Source organism: Leptosomus discolor, chromosome 1 (genome assembly GCF_034619465.1).
Source record: "Leptosomus discolor isolate bLepDis1 chromosome 1, bLepDis1.hap2, whole genome shotgun sequence".
In the NCBI taxonomy this organism is placed as follows: Eukaryota; Metazoa; Chordata; class Aves; order Leptosomiformes; family Leptosomidae; genus Leptosomus; species Leptosomus discolor.
Genome location: NC_141391.1, coordinates 136,718,426 through 136,732,507, shown reverse-complemented (window position 1 = coordinate 136,732,507; position 14,082 = coordinate 136,718,426). Strand labels below are relative to the sequence as shown.

General features: G+C 37.3%; 1 protein-coding gene across 1 annotated transcript in view; it reads left to right on the top strand.

Moving 5' to 3' along the window:
* Window positions 1-14,082, top strand: part of ANO2 (anoctamin 2) — a 205,092-nt gene that overhangs the window by 101,146 nt on the left and 89,864 nt on the right. The window lies entirely within an intron of this gene.

Genomic DNA, 14,082 nt, shown 5'->3' with positions numbered 1-14,082 from the left:
TTTGCAAAGTAAAGCAATTTGCATAGGAATATTGTCGGGGATAGCCTGACTGAGGAAGATGAAGTTGGCCTTGACAGCATCCCAGTATACCTGTGAGAAGGTGAAAGAAGTGGATGAAGAATGTTGTAAACAGGTTTGAGGAGGTGCTAAGAGACTGAGCAAGAAGAGACTAAACAAGTGAATACCACAGAGCAGAAATTTGGCAAGAGAACAGTAGATGAAGTGGGAAGTACAGTAGGAGCTCCAGCCAATCAGTATGTGAATAGAGGTGAATGGACAGAGTTATTGAGCGAATCATTTTAACAGCCTTAGTGCATGAACCGATGGACAGATAAGAAAGGTTATAAAAGGGTATGTTTTTTCTGCTGCGCCATCTTGGCCATCTTGGCTTTTTGTAACTTAATAAAGGCTGCCTTCTTACATATATTTTTGTTGTGTCCCATCCCAACCGCAACAGAATATGGTTGACAGGTGCTTCAGGATCTAATCTGTAGGGCGATGAATGGTTAGTAAGATAATCACCACATGAATTCTTATAGCAATGACCTAGAATTTCAGTACTTTGTGGACAATAAAGAAAACATTTTTTATTATAATTATTTCATTTGCATAGGTAACATTGCATCTTTAGTCATGTCATGGTTACACAGTTGTGAAGTTTTGATAGCACTTCCAGTATAAATGGAAAAATAATAATTAGTATATCATTTTTAGATTGAAGTGTGTTTAGGCTTTCTATGGCTATTTCAAACCTAAGAAAAAGCACTTTTTTTCACAATCTCCTCTTGTAAAATGCTGATTGAGGTCTGTTTCCTAAGCACTCGTAAGTCTCTGTAGACTTTGTCTGTTAGGCTGGGTTAACCATTGCTTATTCCCCGAGTGCCACATGCATCAGCAAAGCCAAAGCATTCCAAAACCATGTCCAATTTCCAGGTAGAAGGAAACAGTTTGTTTAAACATTGAGAACCAGCGTCTGAAGTGGAGACTACTCCAGTTTTCAGGTTTGGTCCAAGAAATTTAGCCTTGAAGCTTATGAAAGAACTTAACCATCTCTTTCTTCTGCTGATCACCATCAAGACTGTGAAGTGTTTCCAGTTAGTCTTTCATCTCGGTGAGACTGCCTTTCACCTCTTGGGCCCAACCAAACTCCACAGAAGACAATAGAAAGATTCTCAATTACTTTAATGGACTTTGGATCTTGCCCAATATGAGCAGGGACTCTCACATAGCAGTATAGAAAGGTCTTCCCTTACACATTAAACAGTTCTCTAGGCCTTCCAGCTGAGGGATCAAAGACTGTAAAAGACAGATAAAGCAGCTGCTGCTGTTCAGCTTTTTCTGACTAAAAGTAAGCAAAATCTGGAAACAACTCAGCAATAGATGCTGGAGCATATTAGACTTCTGTAGTCCTGAGGCAGTGTTAGATGATTACCTTGCTTAAATGAGGCACAGAAATCACAGTATTGCAAATCAGAAATTATTTTAAGGTAAAAGAAAGATGAGGAACAATGTAAAGATCTAGCACTACGAAAATGGGAAGAAATTTCAGACATCAAGAAGGGAAAGCCTTTCCTGGAATATTTTTTGTCTAATTACTTTTTGTGCCAATGTGGATGGAAAAATAGCACTCAGAAAGAAAATATTTGCTTCAAGTTTTTGGGGCATGTGTATGCAGACTTTCTTCAATGCCATCATAGGAGATAAAATCCTGTTTTGGAAACTGATGTAGGCATTTTTAACTGCAAAACTCCTGATTTTTAGTAATATTTAATTCTGAAGCACTTTTGAAAAAAAAAAAATCTTAGTTCATTGAGTCATCTAAGTATTTTCTGGAAAAGTTTCCCAAAGTCATCTCAATCTCTTCTCTAAACTTCATTAAAAATTATAGTACTTTGACATTTGCCATCAAACGATTACTTATTGGGAGCAAACAGTTATTCATGTGGCGGAACATTTTTTTTGGGTTGATTAAGGTAAATTTCTAATAAATGCATTCATCCTAGAACTTAGTGACTATGATCTCTCCCCAGATTACTGAAATATATTCCAAACTTCTGAGCTCTTTTCCATCAGTCAGCATTTTGCTTACTAATTCTGTGTCAGTCACTTTTTTGATTTCCCTCAAATTCTTTCCTGCAAACAGCACATTAGTCTGGGTTTGGAAGATATGCTGCTCAATGGTTTGTACCTCAATGTCTTATGACATTATAAGGGCAAAAAATGTTTGTATGAGACCTGCTGAAAAGGAAAAAGGCCATTTTTTAAACTGAACTGTTATGTTTTAACGTAGCTGTGGAAATGTGCCATTACATTTTGCTTTGGAAGATCCTTAAAAGTTGCACATTAAAAGTGGTATTTAAGACTGCAATAGTTCTTCTGCTTAATTTCTAGAGGTTTTAATTTTTTCTTTTTCCTCCTTCAGATGGCTTCATGTTATACTCATTGCAAGACCATTAGCTCAGGAGCATGGCAGGTTAAAATTAAGGCACAGGTTTCTGTGAGGTCTTTGGCACAGTACTTCTGTCTTTTGGGTGGAAGCCAGGGTACAGGACTTTGTCATCTTAATAGTGCAGATCTAGTGTCTGGATAGGCATCAAAGTCTCAGATGCCTCTCAACTACAGATGTCTCAACTACAGAGGTCTCTCTGTGGTTAAAGATTCAGTCCTCCTAATTTCTTGGTTTTGTATGAACACACAGATGCCTGTGAGGTCTCAGTCTCATCGTATCTTGGTTGACAGTGTAATGTCATGGCATAAGTCTCTGTGAAGTTCTCGCCTGAATATTTTTAGCTAACTAGTGTAATTTAAAGGCATATCTTTTGGGTGTAGCTGGTCAACAACTGTAGTGCGCTGTCTTGATATCAAAGGACAGACTCTGGCATCACTGCCTAAAACTTCTCATTACTTATCTAGTATGAAGTCAGAAGTCTCTGTTTCAGCAGCTGTGGCTTGTTGGGATAGAAATGATGCCAAAGCTGTGGCTATTGTGAGAATGCTGATTTAGAGCTTACTTAAAGGCATATATTTCTATAAAATTACTGGCTTGTTTCCAGTATGTTAATTCCTCTGTTCCGGTGAGGATGTGACTAGTTTTATGGCAAGAAACCGAGCTTTTATGTGGAAATCTCTGTGTACATTGCAATTTTTTTTCTTGCCTTACTCCAACAAGGAGTCCCTGTGAAGCTAATCGGGTTATTTTCGCAATGAAGGGAAAGGGGTTTGGTTATGGGCTGGTTTTGTGATTGCAGAAGAAAATTGACACCACTTACACGCTCTCTTAAATGATAACTTGGGAATACCTGTTAAGAGGAAACCCACTTCAACATACAGTTTTCCCTGTCTGCTGTTGAAGTCATTAACTTTAATGAGTATGGAAGATGCCCAGCACCTTTCAGGGCCAGTAAACATATGAGTTGCTCTATCCAGGCAACAAATTCCAAATCAGCTTGATGAAACTGGCAATAGAAAGTATTACAGATTGAATATATTACTTGCCTAATGGGGTTTGTGTTATAGAATATAACTTTCATACAAATGGTATATACGGTATTTACACTACTGTAATAAGCAATGAACAACATTTCAGCCTACACCACCCTCTGTGGTTCAAGTTGTTTTGATAAATATATTATTGCTTATCTTGAGAATGAAAAGAAACTGTGAGCGCTCAGAGCATGTCAAAAAAGATTGGTGTGAAGTTACTCTTACAGTAACACCCTAAGGTTCTACTGTTCCAGGAGAGAATTCATTTAAAGTTAAAGGACTTGAGACATTTACATGAAGTGCATTAGGTTAGGTAGCAAACGCGTAAACACACAGTCCTTATGAATTATGATGTTCATTTAAAAAAAAAGGCAAGTTCCAAGGGACTGATTCTGGAAACCTGCAATGATCTGGCTTATAATCAGCAGTACTATCTGATTCTTTGTAGTCACATAAATAAAGGCTTGCAATGTAACGCTTCTTGCTTCATATACGTTAAAAGGCTTCTTTGTCCTTGCGCCAGAGATGAAGGCTTATGTGTGCAGGCATGAATGCATGCGTCTGATAATACATTCATGCAAATATGGCAGATGCAATTATTGCAATAAAGCAATTCATATTATTTTTGTTCTTGTTTAGTACGCTACAATCTTGAAGATGTGTATAGAAACATCTAACGAATATGCTAAATTTGCTGTATCTGCAGAATATTAACTAAAAAAGGTGTTGGATATTTGTGATCTTCTGATAAGTTGTTCCTCTCTCTGTGCAATAGTAGTGTTCTCAATGGAAATACATGCAGGTCAGGAAATGAAAATTGGTCTTGTGCCTGAAAACATGCAGATGGGGATAGATCCAACTCTCACTGGAGCTGATGGAAAGAAAGCCTTCCAGTCCTTTCTGGGAGAGATTGATCAGGCCTTGACTCCTTTTCACTAAATGTCCAGCTGATCTGGGAAACATGATGCAACATCATATATATTCTTATCTTTCCTATTTGGCAGGAAACCACATAACTCATTCTACATATTTCTCAAGGAAAATTTTCTTTATAGGAAAAAAGGGCTTGTCTCTTGGCTTGTGTCCTTACTTGGAGCAAACCCTGAGAATGATAGAATCCGGCATTCTGTTTTGCCTTTAATTCATTTTAAATATGAAAGTGGCAGAGTAAGTTATTGAAATTGTTAATTCAGCTGATAATTGAAACAAAAGAAAGAAATATTTCTTTCAAAACCACTGTTTCTGTTAGCACCCCAATTAAAGCAAACTGGTTTGAAGAGGAAGGTCTCTAGTGTAAGGACGATACAGGTAAATATTAAGTAGAATTGTACACTGCTGATGACTATTTTATATATATATATAAAATTTCAGTATTGCAAAATATGAAATAGTAATTCTTGCTACTAGCTGGCTCCTTACCCAGATTTGTATAGTCAAATCTCTCACAAAGCATAAGAAACACTTCAGATGTTGAAGCCCACCTCTTTATTAAGCAAGTCCTTGATAAGATTAACTAAAAAAATATAATATTATTTTTAGATATATTAGCTGTAACTCTGTAGAAGAAACCAAGATAATGGGTCATAAATACTAATTTGAATAATCAGAACAGTAAAAGAACTGTGAATAAACCCAGAGTTCCTTAATCACTAATATTGAGAAAATAAAGTTTTAGCATTTATTGGACCTTATTATTAATGTGATAAACCCACCAATTTTATTCCAATATTTCTTAAGTTGGCCAGTGTCTTTCCAGCCTTTTTCATTGCTTTACATTGACAAATAACTTCACTTCCCAAGCATATGGGATAGTAAGAACAATATGTAATAACTGATCTTTTTTTTTTTTCTTTTCAACTTATTCTTTGCATCATTAAATTTTGAAAATAAAAAATGCAGAATGAATGAAGATAAATGAGGACACTTATGATGATAATCTTAGAGATCTCATTCTCTTTATTGTGACAATATATGGTTGACTAATTAGATCAAGTCACATTTGAAGGATAAATGTTATAATTCTGATTATTTTAATATTTGAGTTCTAGGTTACACTGGTTTTATACCAGAGTACTCATAAGCAGAATTTGTGTCTTCAAAAGACTGTTGACATGGTCTTTCAGTATGTTCTTATTTAGATGTGTGAGTTCTTTGACTATAGGGTGTATGATGTGTATTCAAACCTCTCCCTTAATGATGTCTTGGAATTTGGTTGTCTTTGTATGGAGCAGTGTAAAAATAAAGCTAAAAATGTCCCACTTGCTTCCTGTGTCACTGAAAATCTGAGGTGGGATTTTCTCATTTGTATCAAAGAAATGAACCCAATGTATAGCAACAGTTCTGTGCTCCAGTATGTAGAATTATATTCTAGTCAGCCTTCAGAAGGAGTTAACTCTACCAATACCCTTGATGGGAAGAAAGAAAATGCTTAGACGTATACTATCATAGAATAATTCAAGTTGGAAAGGTCTTCAGGATTTTATCTTGTCCTAACTCCTGCCCAAAAGAGTCAGCTATGATATCAAACCAAGTTGCTCAGTGTATTATACAGCTGGGTCTTGAAAACCTCCAAGGATGGAAATGGTAAAAACTTTCTGGACACTGCATGACTGTCCTCCAGGTGTAAAAGCTTCTCATTATATCCGGCCTGAACCTCTCTTGTTTCAACTTAAGCTCATTGTTTCTCATCCTCCCAGCATGCAGCACTGTAAAGGCCTGGCTCTGTCTTCTTGATGACCTCCTTAAACAAGCTAAGCAAGCCTTGTTCTTCATCCCCTATTCACAGGACAAGTACTCCAGGGCTTTGTGCTAGACTCACTTAAGTTGAGCAATGTATTTTTTCAACGAGAGGGTTCAAAACTGGACACATTATTTTAGATACAGGCTAATAAGTGCTGACTTCCCTAGATCCACCAGTTAAGCACTGGTTGATACAACCCAAGGTGCTGTTGGCCTTTGCTGCCAGGGCACACTTCTGGCTTGTGTTCAGGTTGCTGCCTACACAGACACTAAAGGGCCTTTTCAGTAGCATCTGTACTGCTGCAGGGAGTTTTCCGTTTCAAAGGCACATCTTTGTATTTGTCTTTGTCAAATTTCATGAGGTTTCTATAGACCCATTCCTTCAGCCTGTCTAGGTCCCTCTGGATGGCAGTCATGTACTTGGGCACTTTGGCTGGTCTCTCCCCAATCTGATGTAATCTGCAAACTTGCAAGCATTCCATCACCTCCTCCAGGTCCTTTTTAAAAGTGTTAAACAGCGCAGTTCTAGTATAGACCCCAGCAGTGCTCCAGCTGTTACAGGTCTCCAGGTAGAGTATGACTTACTAGCTAACACCCTCTGAGCTAGACCATCGAACTTGTATTTTGCTGAAGCCAAGGCAAATGGCATTGGCAAGTCCCCTCTGGACCACAAGTCTAGTCGTTTTCTCACAGAAAGCCATCAGGCTGGTGCAGTATGAGTCACGTTTGGTAAATCCAAAATAACTGTTGGCAATCATCTACTTTTCCTTTACATGCTCAGAAATTGGTTTCAAAACCACTTTCCAAGAGACCAAAGTGAGGCTAACTCCTTGATTTTCATTTCTGTAAAGATAGATACAAAATTGTTCTTTCTCTAATTGTCAGGGCCCTTCCCTGATCTCGATGTCCTTCCAGAGATGATAGAGCTCAACCTTGCAGTAACATCAGCCTGCTCCTCTAGCTTCCATTCTTCTTCTCCAAACTTACAGTTAAACAAAATCACTGCTGATCTTTTCTAAAGGAATAAATCATCATTGTTTTTTCTAGACATTAAAATGGTGTTTGACTTTGGATACTGGATACTTTTTTTTATTCAACTGTTGGAGGCCAAACAGTGCAGATCAGATCCAGGATTTTAAGAAAAAGGTATCCTATGCTCATGAGACTCTTTCTGCCGGAATAAAAATTAGTTGTCTTTTTCAGAAGAGAGCTTTGAACCTAGAAATGAGAGAAGGCAGGGCTGCTGCTTATTAGTCTTGTTTGTGTTACTTACTAAGAGTTTGGCTCAAGGAAGCATTCTTTCTAGGGCAGTACTATAGCTTGCGTTGTTGAATCATATAACTGGGACTTGAGCATATGATAAAAGTTAAGTACACGCCTCAGTGTCCTGATACAATTAAGTGCTTTTTTGAATTGATGCCTAAGCTTCTTATTGACAACTTTAAAGATGCAGGTCTCTTTCCTAGTAAACTGAATGGAAAGACTCATTCCTACAAGTTCTGTTCATCAGTACTTGAAATTAATGGGAGTTCTGCCTGAGTAAGTAAGAAAGTATTAGCTCTTAAATCTGCAGTTACTGCAGATGACTTACTGTCACATTGTACCCAGTCATAGAATATAATAACAGGTTAGAGGGTTACAGCAAAGTCTCAGGTTGAAAAATAAATCTCCAGAAGTCTGCTGGGTTTTAATTTAGTGTAGATACTTGAACTTAAGAAAAGCTAGAGTATTTTCCCTTTCCTGTGTGCTGGTGACAAACTCCTATATCTTGGAATACATTTTTTACCTTCTGTTGAGCATATTTATAGGGTAAATTTCGTGCTATTAATCTCCAAGGTCAAAACAGAAGCCCAGATTTGGGACAAAATTTACACAAATTGGCTGTGGAAACAACAGTCAGTTAAGCTAGTTGCCAAGAATTTTTTATTTGATGCGTACTGCAATCCTGTCTGCAATTTTAAAGAAATAAACTGCATTTATGTTAGATTCCTTTGGGCATCCATCCCATGAAGATTGAAATTCCACATACTCCAAGCTTAAAGAGCTAAAGAAGTCAGTTTGAACTGCTCAACTTTTGCAGCTATTACCAGACTTAACTGAAAAACACTTGCCTGCTGATCTGCTGATTTTCATGGTTCACTTAATTTAGGGCATTGTGTTTGGAAGCTCCTTCACATCGTAGTATTTCATGTAATGCACAAACTTGAATTCTTACTGAGTTATTCAAGTCAATTTTTTTCTCCTATTGATGTTACCTAGGTATTGTACAACTGAATTTAGTGAGAATAGACTTTTATTTATTAACACACAATGCCAGATTCACTGCTTCTTTCAATCTCTGTTGCTCATGTACTGAAAATGTAAAGCTTGTTTGGATGCATGGACTAATTTAACAACTTCCAATGGTATACTTCAAATCCAGCCTCAGAGACTGGTGCATAGCTAATGATATAAATGAAGATGGAATAGCAGCTCTTTAAACAGTGAAAAGAAACCTCAAGCGCATCTCCTCTTCTATTAAGGTGTCCATTGAAAATGGTGGAGTGATATGTACATGCCTTTAGCTATTCCTTTGTAGTAAGCATAACTATTCAGAATTCAACCCTCCATATGGTTTTCTTCTATTCTTAAAGTTCCATGAAATCAAACCTGAAACTCAAAGGAGGATGTTACAAAGCTTTTACAACTGTCTAAAGCCAGAGTGCAAGAACAGCTTTAAAATTTTCTGCTATCTTCGGCCCAATTGCCAAATTTAGCTAAAATCTTATGATTAAAATCGGTCTCATGTAAAATTGCCACCTCACTGGCGTGGCCGTCTGTGTAATCCCCTCACCTCCAACCTCTCTCCTTCCCAAACAACGATGAAATTCATCTTGATGGGTTTAAAATGGGATGGTCCTTTGAACATCAGTCTGGAATCTTCCCTAACCCATAGACACCAGTTGCCATCCTTTTTTGCATAACAAATTACAGTGGCTTAGAGAAAGCGTAGACAACTTACCAAGTTTTGCACTCTCTTTTGTTTCTTTTGTACCTGGTTTCCCTGTTCTGTGCTTGATTTTCTTATTGAGATTAATTGCCTGGAAAATAGGTCAAACCTCATTCCTTGAGACAACTTAAATACCATTTTGAAACTGTGATACTTGTCTCTTGCTTGCAAATAGATCTTTAGAAATTAACCTACTGTAATATTTGAAAATATTTAACATCTCAGTCAGACTGCTTTTTTTACAAATGTATCAAAAATACAGCTTAAATTCTGTCTTCCTGTCAATGCATTACAAAAGCCATCCTTTTGTCAGGTGACTTTTTTCCTTTTTTTTTTTTTTTTTTTACAGAATTCTGGGTCTACCTAGTGAATTAATTTCTTGCATCTGTTTCCTCCTCTACTGACACTCCTTTACTGCTTGGTTTCAGCCTTTTCCTCTTTCCTTCATACTGATTCCTGTTTTCTGCAGCTCTTATCATGGCCTTTTCTGGCCTTATTCTCCTCCTTCGCCAGAACCCCTTTTCTTCGACTCTACCTCCAAAAATTTGTCTTTATTTTTCCATCTTCATTTTGCGGCTTGTAGTTTCACATTACTATGTACATTTTCTGTCTGTCTATCTTTCTTTAGTAAGGACAGACAGTATAGCAAGGTACAGTGACTATGCCGGTGAAGAAGGAAGAGATCCCACCTTTAGTTATGGAGCAATCACTAACTATCAGTTCTAAGCTCAGAGACATCTTGGTGAAAGCTTAAACTTTAAATTTGAAAGGTGCAACTCAGTTGTTAGCTCTGATTAGCAATGTTAAAGCAACGTAAAATCAAAAGTAGAGAATCTTCACAAGAGAGGAAAGATCAAATTTTACTCTGTGATGTTGACTTTAAATCATCAGAAAGGAATGAAAGCTCTTGAATGGCATGGGTTGGGCAGTCCTATGACTGCTTGCATTTCTGATAGGATCTAGTTTGACACCTCAGTAGCCTGAAGACTAGCTGTGGACTGTGTGCAAAGGGGCCTTAGTATGTACGTTGCCTTTTCTGAAGCTGAGGATGGTAATAACGGTAAAATTATACTAAACTAAAGTTCTTGTAAAGGAAATTCAGACTATTTGTGAATTCCCTAGAAGGACTCAGTTATCTGACTCCTACTGGTTTCAGGTGTAATTTTACCAAGGCCAGTGATCTAGAAAAAACACTGAGGAAAAAATTAATCCAGATTCTCTGACTCATAATGCAGCATACTGTTGAAATTTCAGGTTTAAGATGTTCCCAAACTCACTGTGTAAGTAAAGAGCCTTTTCCTACTCAAATTTGTTGTGCGACAAATGCTCATCATTACGATTATTCTCCTTGTTGTCCTTGTGTATGCAATTCATACCTAGGTAGATCAACAAGGAGATTTTACCAGGCCTTTTGGGATAGTGGATTTGGGACAATGATAAGGTATACTATCTTAACAATCCTTCTGCATGATTGCTAACATAGAATAGCTGTGCTTTTATTTATTGTAAATTATTATTTAAATAGCTTATTGCGTTTACTAATGCTTGTCTGATGGATATCTTTCAAACAGTATGCAAACCATCATTCTTCATGTGGAAAGAGACTTTGTCTTTCTCGACAAAACTGACACTGAACAACAAGAAAGTCTTCTTGGGTATTATTTAAAAGAGAAAGATTATCAAATCCAGAAATGAGGAATGAATGTTCTTAATTTGCAGATAAAGCAAACACTTAAAACAGTTTCAAAGAACTCTTCTTTCTATAAACATTGAATGTAAAGATATTATTGATTTTACTTTACTCTTCACTGGATCCGTTGCCTACTAACTGATTCATACAAAGCAAAGTTCACTATGTTTATAGAGGTATCCTTACAAGCTTGTGAGTCACAGCGCCAGGCATTATGAAGTAAACCAGCAAAACTCTAGATAACAAACTGTTTCAGATAGATTTCTTGAGATGGTCTGCTATTCTGGAAACAATATTGACAGCAAATATGCCATATCCAATAAATGAAATATAGTCTGTAGATAAAGTTTTGTACTGCAGTAAGGTAATCTTTGGGAGATGAAAGGTGTCAATTAATGAAGTATGCTGGACTGAAGAGCTTTGGGGGTTGAATGTGGAAGAGACTTTACATTTCAAAGTTTTAAAAATTACTGTTAATTTGCATCCAAAGCATACATGAAAAAAATAATAGGAAAGGACTCTACACATAATTAGGTTTAATCACTTCAAAAAAGATATCAGATGTTAGAAGACAGCTCACAATGATTAAGAAAGTATTTTCATAGCTGTAAAGTTGAAATAAAGTTGCAAAAAAAATTCTGAATTAGGCTTTTAAAAAGGAAGTTAAAACAATTGAAATGTCTTTAAACATACTGATAAATACACCCCCGACATGAAATAACTGACAAACCTATGTAGTAAAAATGAGATTCTAGTTGCCAAAGACAATACTTTTTCTCCAGTATAATAATGATTTTAACACAAGAGACAAAGGCAGGAAAAGGAGTTGGAAAAACGGAATGGGATGATACCAGCTGTAAAATCTGTATTTACCTCTGCATCAGCATAGGCTAGGGGATGACTGGCTGGAAAATAGCTTTGCTAAAGAAAGGGCTTGGGCGCTCTGGACAAGTTGAACATAAGCCAGCAACGTGTCCTTTCAGCAAAGGCTGACAGCCTCTTAGAATGCATCACGAAATGTGTTGCCAGGAGATTGAGAGAGGGCATTCTTCCTATCTACTCAGCCCTGGCGATACCGCAGCTGGAGTGCTATTCCAAATTCTGCAGCTCCCTGTACAAGAGAAACATGGGCATACTGGAATGAATCCAGTGAGGAGTCACTAAGTTGACTGAAGTATCGGAGCACCTGGCATACCTTTGTATGAGCCTTTGAGAGGCTGAAAGCTGAGACTGTTGAACCTCAGGAAGAGAAGGCTTCGGGGGGGTTCTTATCAGCTTGTTCAAATACCTGAATGGGAGGGATTAAAGAAGATGGAACCAGCCTTGTCTCAGTGGTGTCCAGTGGAAGGACAAGAGGTAATGGGCACCAACTGAAATACAGGAAGTTCCATTTATTCATGAGAAAAACTCTCTTACTGTGGGTGGTCAAATAGTGGATCAAAGTGCCCAGATAGTTTGTGGAGTCTCTATCCCTGGACATAATTAAAGCCTAACTGGACAAAGACCTGAGAAGTCTGCTCTAACTGACTGTGCTTTAAGCAGAGTATTGGACTAAGGTGAGCTCCAGAGGTCCCTTCCGACTCCAGCTGTTATGCAATTCTGTGAAATGCAGGAAAATGGACCAAGCAAGTGCAGACAAATTGGTTTGACAGCAATAGGCACATTTTGAAAGAAAATGTAATCTGAGCTTTACTAGAAGTACTTGAGTAGTGGAGCAAAATGTAACGTGTGTTTACTAAAGGCAGATTAATAACCATGCCATCTAAACTGGTGTCTTTCTTTAATGATATGATTGATTCCCTAAGGAAGGGAAACATAGTGTACTTCAGTAAACCCAGTAATTTAGTAAACTCAAATAGTGTTAAGGCACAAGGGGAATATCACATATTTAATAGGTTTTCAAGTAATATATTTTATTGGAAATAAGTGGAAAAATTGTTATTAGCATTTTAATTAAAAAGAAAAAAGAAAATCTGATTTTCAAATGGTTAATTTGGCAATGCAACTACAGTGCCTTCCAGTCACTGCTGTTTGGTGCTTCATGCCTCTTTCTTCTCTGCTGTCCTTCGTGTCATGATTCCCATGATCCCTTTTTCTTTTTTTTTTTTTTTTTAATGAACAAAACATAAAGTGCAGTGTGCTGTGAGCAGCTGCTTACCCAACCCAAGGAGAGAAGAGCATCTCACTGGGGGTATGTGAAGAGGGGGAGTCCTACATGCTCTGTATGCCTTCCTACTCTTATTCCTGGCAAATGGCAAGCATTTAATTGCATATAGTTATCACTGCAGGGCTAGAAAGATGATCTCATGTTTTTAAAAGTTTACAGGACTACCTGTGAAAGAGATGGGATTAGAAATCAGGCTGCATCTGTTTGGTCTTCTCTATTTTATTTCTGTGATTGCTTTTTCAATGTTTGCATTTCAGGTGCTGTACCATAGGGCTTTTTTTAACTTTCTTGTTGTTGTAACTTCTGATCCTAAAATTTCTTTTTTCCCCTCAGTCTACTTTTCCACACAAACCTGCAGCTGAGTCTTTTTAAGTGTATGGCATGGCTTCTTTTTCTTTCTGTGCTTCATCTCTCCATGCGTTTAAGTGCATACCTCTTGATTCATCCAGGTGAAATAAGATAAGGTATTAGACTATGTAGTGGAAAAGATGTCATGCTGAACATTTCTATATGAACTTCAACATGTATTTCCCTTCCTCTGTATCTTTAAAGGGACTTAAAGTTGCTATAGGGCTGGGAATCGCTTACGTGAAGAAAGTGGGAAACTTTGCAGGTGATCTGATTGTTTTAAAAATGTCTGAGGATCTAAAGCTTTAGAATGTAGATAAGACTTGTTCTTCATAGATTTTGTTTCCCAATGGATATGATATACAAAAATATTTGTTTCTTAATTATTCCTACCCTAGCGTTGTTCAGTTGTGGAAACAAGCACAGCATGGCCAAGTTCTGCCACTGATCTTCAGGATTTAGAAGGATCTCATACTAAAGAGCCAATTTTTTGTCTACTTTTATTTATCCCAGTATAAAATTACTGTTGATGACAATTCCCTTTTCAGGTGAAAGGACCGTTTTCACCTAAAAGTGCCCCACTGGAGAATATCACAGACTTTTAAGACCATTTTGGCTGGTTAGTTTCTTCTTATAAAATGGAAAATTTAGAGCAGATTCAGAGAG